The sequence below is a fragment of the Siniperca chuatsi genome, linkage group LG19, assembly GCF_020085105.1.
Source record: "Siniperca chuatsi isolate FFG_IHB_CAS linkage group LG19, ASM2008510v1, whole genome shotgun sequence".
Taxonomy (NCBI): domain Eukaryota; kingdom Metazoa; phylum Chordata; class Actinopteri; order Centrarchiformes; family Sinipercidae; genus Siniperca; species Siniperca chuatsi.
In genome coordinates, this window is record NC_058060.1 from 8,826,109 (window position 1) to 8,834,005 (window position 7,897).

The following is a 7,897-nucleotide window of genomic DNA, read 5'->3' on the forward strand; positions in this document are numbered from 1 at the left end:
ACAACTATGTTCATTTTATTTTGTTATGAAAATTCTTTATTCAGAAACAGACGTTTCTCTACAGGATTGATGCTGCTTTTATAAGCTCACAAGAGAGATGTCGGACATTTAGGCCTAATACCAAGGGCTGAGGGTAAGGGAATGAGAAACTCCAAATGAAACGCAGCATCATACTGAGTGGTTACTGAGTACTGAATCATTACTTATTACCTGTCCATTAGTAAAACCTTTCAGCAGTAAGCAAGGTTGTTGATGGAAGTCTTTATGTTGGACTCACAGAAGACAATCCACAAATATGTTGCGTAATACAAATATTTCACTAGCCACAAACTTATATTTAAAAAAATGTGTGTTGTTTAAAAGTCATATCCACGAAAATATGGAGCGATTTGAAAATACATGCAACTTACTCTGTAAAAACGTATTTTAATTTCACATAAAAATGTTAACGTTCACAATTGTAAATAGTTCACCACAAAAACACACGTAACGAGATATATACGCATTTGTGGATCTATTTGTACACGTGACACGGGTTTTTGCACGTTTGTAGATTGCTTCCTGTCAGCTTGCGGGCCACGTGACATTTGTGACCTCTACCAAAACCAGTTTGAGCATTAAAGGTTACTTTACTTTGTTTTGTGCAAAGAACAGAGGACCCTGTGCAAAAACGCAAAAAAAAAAAAAAAAAAAAAAAGCTTTCCAACTTGTGTTGGTTTGCATTCCTGATGTATCTCTGCAAGTGATTCAATGCTGTTTCTGTGACAGAACCGCAGACTCTGTTTGCAGCATTTCAGTCACCTTCTTGTTTCTTGTTTGTGTCAAGCCAGGAACCAGGGAGAGGACCGAAACAGAGCAGATTCAGTTAAACAGTTTTAATGAAAAGAACAAGGCTAACTCGGGTTACAGGCAGACAGTGGTCACAACCAGGTAAGCAGTCAAAAAAAAAAAAAAAAAAAAGGCAAGAAGTCCAACAGGGAGCCGGCAAAAACCAAAATCCAAAAGTCCTTAAACGAAGGTACACCAGAAACAGAGAATGAATCCAAGAAACACAGAACACACAGTGTCAGTTTCACATGGGTTGAATGTTAAGCTGAAATCGACAAACAGCAGTCTGTTGCAGGTGTTGTTTTTGTCAAGGTGACACTGAGGTGATTATCAAAATGATCAAAAACACTAAGAACGGCAAATACTATCAACAACTATCTGTGAAAGGTGAAGCAACTCATTTAAGGACGGAAAAAGCACTGTAAGGTGATCGCTAAGGTTGGAGGCGCAGGTAACGTTGACAGGAAGTAAACAGACGTGCAGTTCGTGTCACACTCCACTGTGCAAGTAGGACATCACCGTAAACACCACACCTGTCTTCTCTGTGCGGCAGCAGCAGCGGAAGACTCCGCTCCTGCGCTGTCGGAAGCCACGGAAACGGACGGTCAATCGGCTCCACATGATGCTTGTCAAAGGCTCTAACACTAACAGATGTCATGCTATTGTTACCCTAGCCAAAAGCTAACATTAGCTACATGCTGATGCTAACCGCTAATGGTGTAGAATCGTGGTGTTCGTAAGGCTAAATCGATCGTACGAAATGATAACGTGTTAATGTCGCCGCAGTGAGACAAAACCTAATGTTTGTTTATTTAATTTTTTTTCCAATGTGTTTTTCAGATGGAATAAATAAATAGTTGTGAAACTAAATGTGTGTATAGTGGCGGTTTTTGTATCTGAAAACAATGAAAAAAACCTCCACACACTGTTTTGCTTACTGCTGAAATGTTTAACTAATGGACGGGTGACAATTAAGTAATGATTCAGTACTCAGTAACCACTCAGTATGATGCGTCACTTTACCTGAAGGGACACAGAAAGACTAAGTAATGTAAGGTAATTATGACGCAATGAGGGACTAGTTAGTAACCACTCAGTATGATGCACCGACAGTAATTAGTAATAAATGAGTCGTGAGAACCGGATGGTTCAGAGTTAATCTGACTCATGAAAAAAATGGTCAGTATGTCGATTTACAGATATGTATGAAGTAGTTACCCGATGATTCATTAATAAAGTATCTCCTAGTCAGTAAATCATCATTATCTATAAATTAACTATATAGCCTTCCATTCTGTGTTATTCACTACTTATTAACAATTCATTAATTATCAGTTCGTTCCTGATTCATTCACTCGTTCCTAAGTAACTACTCACAATTTTGTGTACCTTATTGTAAAGTGTTACCGGTTTTTCAATCAATACGTATTGCAATGCCAACATGTCGTCTATATAGTTTTATAATTATTGCTCCTTCCATGTTTTTTTTTTTTTTTTTTTTTTTAATGCCGCCGGGTTTCCCCTGGTAATCCCGTTTTTAACGTCACAATGCTATGAACTGTGGGTTATTCCCTCCCAGGCTGCCAGGGGAAGCTTAGCGGCACTGCATGCCTCTCAGCAGTAGAAACAACAGTGACCGTCATAGTTTTAGTCTGGATTTCACACTTGACACAGACAGATGACATATTTTTATTTATTTTCAACATTTTATTCCATTTTATTTTTTTTTCCAAGCAGGTTATCTATAGATAGACAATACTGATTGCATACTTTATATTGCAACTACAATATTATAAAACAATATATTAATTAACCAATAGCTGTATTTGTATTCATGCTGCATTCATGGGAATATATATATAATATAATATATATAAGTGTACCTTTTGACAAGAAAATATGAAAGTTTATAAAAACGAAAGATTATAATTCAAATTTCACGGCTTTATTCCAAGTTTCAGTAATAATATTATAGTGACACCATGCATACAATAAAATATGAGTAGTATATAAGGGGGACCTTTTTCGTGCACGCGCATGGGACTAATGACCTTCACATGCACACACATGACATGGTATAACTACATAGCGTCATTGTGGGGGCAGATCATATACTAAACAGCGACTGTGGTACGACGGCTGCTACATTTGACCGAGATTTTTGTATTGATTCTGGATGACAGCTGTATCTCTATTGAGTGACTGATTTGCCGTGCTCCTTTTCCATTTTGCACTGATTGTGTCAACATCACGGCCATGGAGAATACAGGTAATCATTCAGGGGTCTTGACTCCAAAACGACGTATAACTCTTGCTGATGCTGAAAGAATCAAAAATCAGAAAGAAAAAGTCCTCTCCTACAAACCTGACTGGTTTTCTGGATCAAAAGGCGTGGGCTTTTTGGAAGATTTTAGGGTATCGGGATACTTGTTTGACCAAGGAACAGTCTATCTTTACACAAGATGATGAAATGTTCCTTTGTGGAACTACACCACACATTTGTTTTTTTGCCAGGGACTAAGATCATTTCAGAAACAAAATTTGTAAAGAGCTAAGTAAATCAAAATGGGTGTACATAGCACAATGGGATGGATCTGTGTCTGGAGAGACTTATTGTGTAGAAACAGACCTTGAGGTCTACATCTTTTTCAGACCATGCGTGGATAACTCTGTTATTCAGAAGGCTCAGAGGGGCACCCCTGATGCAGATAAACTCTACCCCATTACATCTAAAGAATTGACGTGGTTTATCACTGGTTTTGTAGTCCACTGGAGTGATTGGGGGAGAACGCTTGATGTTTTCTCATGTATTGATACATTATTTAGATGGTATAAGACTTACAAGCGCTATGAAGGTCTCAAAAGAAAACTTTTTGACACTCTGATAAATGAGCAGACTCCAGAGGCTAAGGACAACAAACCGGAGCGGGCAGACCCCGGCATATGCGTACCTTTGCCCAGACCAGCACGGCCTGATGAGCTCAAATATTTCAAACCTCTCTTGTTTACAGGGCTGTTCTAAACATTTGTGCAGAAGGATATGCAAAAAAAAAAGTAAATGTTGAATATTTTGATTATTCTAAATTTAGCATATGTTTTGTACAGGTGTGAGGCCTTATGTCTGGTGTGATGTGCCACCAACTCACTACATGCCTGGATGATGGCAGCGATAACTCCTGGGTGGATGACATATGTACTGGATTGTCTTGGGATCGTATTGCTGTCTACGTACAACATTTGAGACATTGCTGCAGATGCTTTGCAGAAATGGTTGATGAACCCGTTTCTCATTGCAACACTAAAGCAGATAACTACAGTGGATAATAGGCTGAATACTGTAGTTAAGGATTCTCTCAACATTTGCACGTATATCTACTGCCATGTATAAGATGCTTTGGGATGCTGTTAATAATGCAGTATGTGACACTGATAGATTACTATGGTGTCCTAGATTTAAAAAGCAGACTGAATGTCTTAGACAAGTGATAGAGGATTGGCATGCTATGGTATAACTGATTGCAGATAAATATGCAGATGTGAAATCTACTCTAGTCAAGTATTTTCCTTTGAATGATAATGAATTCCACATGGGTCATGTGTTTTCTTTTTGTACTTTTAGAACTGATCTGTGTGTGTTGATGTTAAACAGAAAGCAGCATGTGGATGTTGATAATATAATGCAATGTTTAGTAGAATCTTTGCTCAGTAAAAATACAAATGCCTGTATTGATTTTTTTGAAAAGTGTATACTTGTAAATATCATTGTCTGGTAAGACAAGGCTGTTGATGTTGTAAACATGCCTTGGAAATAAGTGTGTTTATTTTTATGACAACAGCCATGGATAACATTATGAAAAATATATACTATGCGCCAGAAAATGCAGGGAGATATGGGGGTAAACAAAAACTTAAATAGTCTTCACAGAACGGCTCCTGTACATTTTAAGATAAATAAAGTGTTAGTGAATATAGATTGGCAGTTCCAGCTAGATCTAGTGGACATGTCAGCTTATTCTTCAGAAAATGATGGGGTACTTTTTTTTTATAACATGTATAGACGTGTTTTCAAAATACACATGGGCTCAGTGCTTGAAAAATAAAAGTGGTAGATGTGTCTCAGCAGCCTTTAAAGATGTTTTAGATGAAGGTAGAATACCCCATAAAATACAAACAGACAAAAGAAAGACATTCTTAAACAAAGAGTTTGAAACATTAATCAAAAATAATTAAATGAATAGAATTATTCACTTTAACACATCAAATGAGACTAAGGCCTCTATTGTTGAATGTTTCAATAGGACTCTGAAATCTAAAATGTGGCGTTATTTAACAGCCATTCATTTTAAACGTTATGTAGACATTTTGCAAGACGTAGTCAGCTCATACATGTGAGTTATCATCGTAGTATTAAAATCAAACCATGTGAGGTAACAAAAGACAACAAGCACGTTGTTTTTAACAACACATATATAAAACATAAGACAAAGGAGTAATTCATTTTAAATATAAAGTCGGTGATACGGTGAGAACTTCAAAATTAAGAGGACCTTTTTAACAAGGGTTATGAGCAAAATTTTGCTGATGAATATTAAACTGTAATGGAATGTGTACTGCTGAGTCCCCATTTATAGGTTAAAAGATTATGATGATGAGGTATTACAGGGGACCTTCTATGAACCAGAATTGCTAAAAGTTATTGTGGATAAAGCCAAAACATTTAAAATAGAAAAGATCTTATCTAGAAAGAGAAGACATGGTCGGAAAATGGTACTAGTCAAATGGGTGGGATGGCCAGATACATTTAACTCTTGGATTTCAGAAAAACAGATCATTCAGTTACCGTAGGGTTTTTCAAGTGTACTACGTACTGAGACTACTGTCTGACATGGATGGGGAGGGTTTTCTTGTTACATTACCTAGCAATTCTTCTACATTATTTTACCCCAACAACACAATAACAAATTTCAGAACAAAGCTACCCAAACCTTTTCAGTTTAAAGTACCTTATGAAGTGGGATTAACAGAAATTCAATATCCAAAAACTTGGACAAACTTTTCACCAAAAGATGCAGATTTTGTTGTGCGTGACAAAAAAATCAAACAAGCGGGCCTTTTTCATCTTTTCCGATATTACAGACTATAGGACACAGTCATGTACCTCTTTTAAGAATCGTACATATCGAAGGACCAAACAATCATATGATCACAAGGATGTACGACAGACCTCACTATCTTAGGCTCTGTAAAACACACACTCATAGCATCGAAATATCTCTCAAGACAGATCAGAATCAACATATTCCTCTTACATATGGAAAAGTAATAATAAAACTACACTTCCGACCCGCAAAACATCACTTTTAGACAAGAAGTGACCATGTATCAACCGCATATGCACAATACGGACAAATACATTGTGTACTATACAGCGCAAGTGGGTGGTGATTTACCAGGACACGGTGGCCTTGGTTCTCAATATGGGGCTGGTCTTGGGGGTGTTTTTCATGGCTTGTTTGGACTTGCATTTCCCCTGCTCAAGAAAGGATTTACCATCGCAGCACTGCATTTAAAGACAGCAGCTAAAAACATTGTTTCTGATGTTTTTAACCAACGTCATGAGTCACAGCAACAAACAGCAAGAGGGGTCAGGAATAATGGCAATATCACATCGACCAATAAAACGTCTGCCTGGACAAAGGGGGGAGTTCCCAACCAAAGAGGCGTCGCCGAATATTAAATAAGAAGAGCGATACTGAGACAAGAAAAAATACACAAGCAAGGAGAAGCGAGTAGGCAAAACATTGTAAGACGAGATATATTCTAGCAGGAATGGCTTTGGTACATAATATGTCAAAAGAATGTGTTAAATCGGAATTAGATCTGTTTATGGTGCCTTTGACACAAACAAGTATCGAAAAATGTGCCTACATCGAAATCCCCCCTCTAGCAGCCATTTCGGACTCTGCGCTGATAGAACTTTTTGTCCCGGCAAACATCGAGGACTATCTGGATGTGAACAATACGTTTCTATATACCATATTTTCTATATATTTGGTGTTAAGATCACCAAAGCTAACGGGGGAAATCGGAAGTGGGATTTATCAACTACCCGGGTTGTACAATATTTTCACAAGTGGACATTTTGCCGAGGGAATAGGCTCATAACACAGTTGTCAAACACCTATCCTTATCGATGTATTATAGAATGTCTTTCAAATTATGAAAAGGATACTCTGCAGACGCAGTTTGGATCTGGACTATTCTGCATGGATACTGAAGGACATATGGAGGATGTGACAGCTGGAGGAGCTAACGAAGGACTTGTCGAGAGAATGGAGTACACAGAAGGAGGCCGCGTGTTAGAGTTAATTGCTCCTTTACATTCTGATTTGTTTTGTCAAGACAAGTTAATGAGAAACGGTGTTGATATTAAGATCAAATTTATAAGAGCTAAAAATGAATTTTGTTTAATGCGCAACACTGTAGATGACTATCGAGTCAATATTCTGTAAGCCTGTTTGTTAAGAATGTCACAGTATCTCCTGCTGTTAAATTAGCTCATGGCAAGGCTCTAATGGACAGCAATGTGAAATACCCTATTGACAGAGTATGTCTCAAAAATCTTTGCATTTCTACGGGAACTCGAGTTTGTAATCAAGAAAATTTATTCATGGGACAGATACCTAAATTTATTGTCGTAGAATTTGTAGATCATGAAGCGTTTACAGGTAATTATGCCCGTAACCCGTACACATTTAATCATTATGATATTGAGTTTTTATGTTTATATGTTGATGGACAGCAATACCCCTCAAAGCCTTTTCAACCTAATTTTGCTAGGAGTAATGCCATTAGGGAATATCATCAATTATATTCAACAACTGGAAAGTATCTTAAAAACAACGCTGTATCCATTACCCGTGATGAATTTTGTAGAGGATATAGTTTGTTTTGCTTTAACTTGTCTTGTGACGAAGGCTGCGGTGATCACATCATAAAAAATGGTCATGTCAGATTAGAGGTTCATTTTAGAAATCCTCTTCAGTGAACAATAAATGCAGTTATCTTT

The 7,897-nt window shown here is 37.4% G+C and overlaps 1 long non-coding RNA gene across 1 annotated transcript; it reads left to right on the plus strand.

Annotated features, from left to right (window-relative positions):
• The first annotated feature begins 773 nt into the window (after positions 1–773).
• LOC122866806 lies at positions 774–4,554 on the plus strand. The gene is made up of 2 exons (XR_006375813.1): positions 774–930; positions 3,934–4,554. It is a non-coding gene; the product is annotated as an uncharacterized LOC122866806 (long non-coding RNA).
• The last annotated feature ends 3,343 nt before the right edge of the window (positions 4,555–7,897 follow it).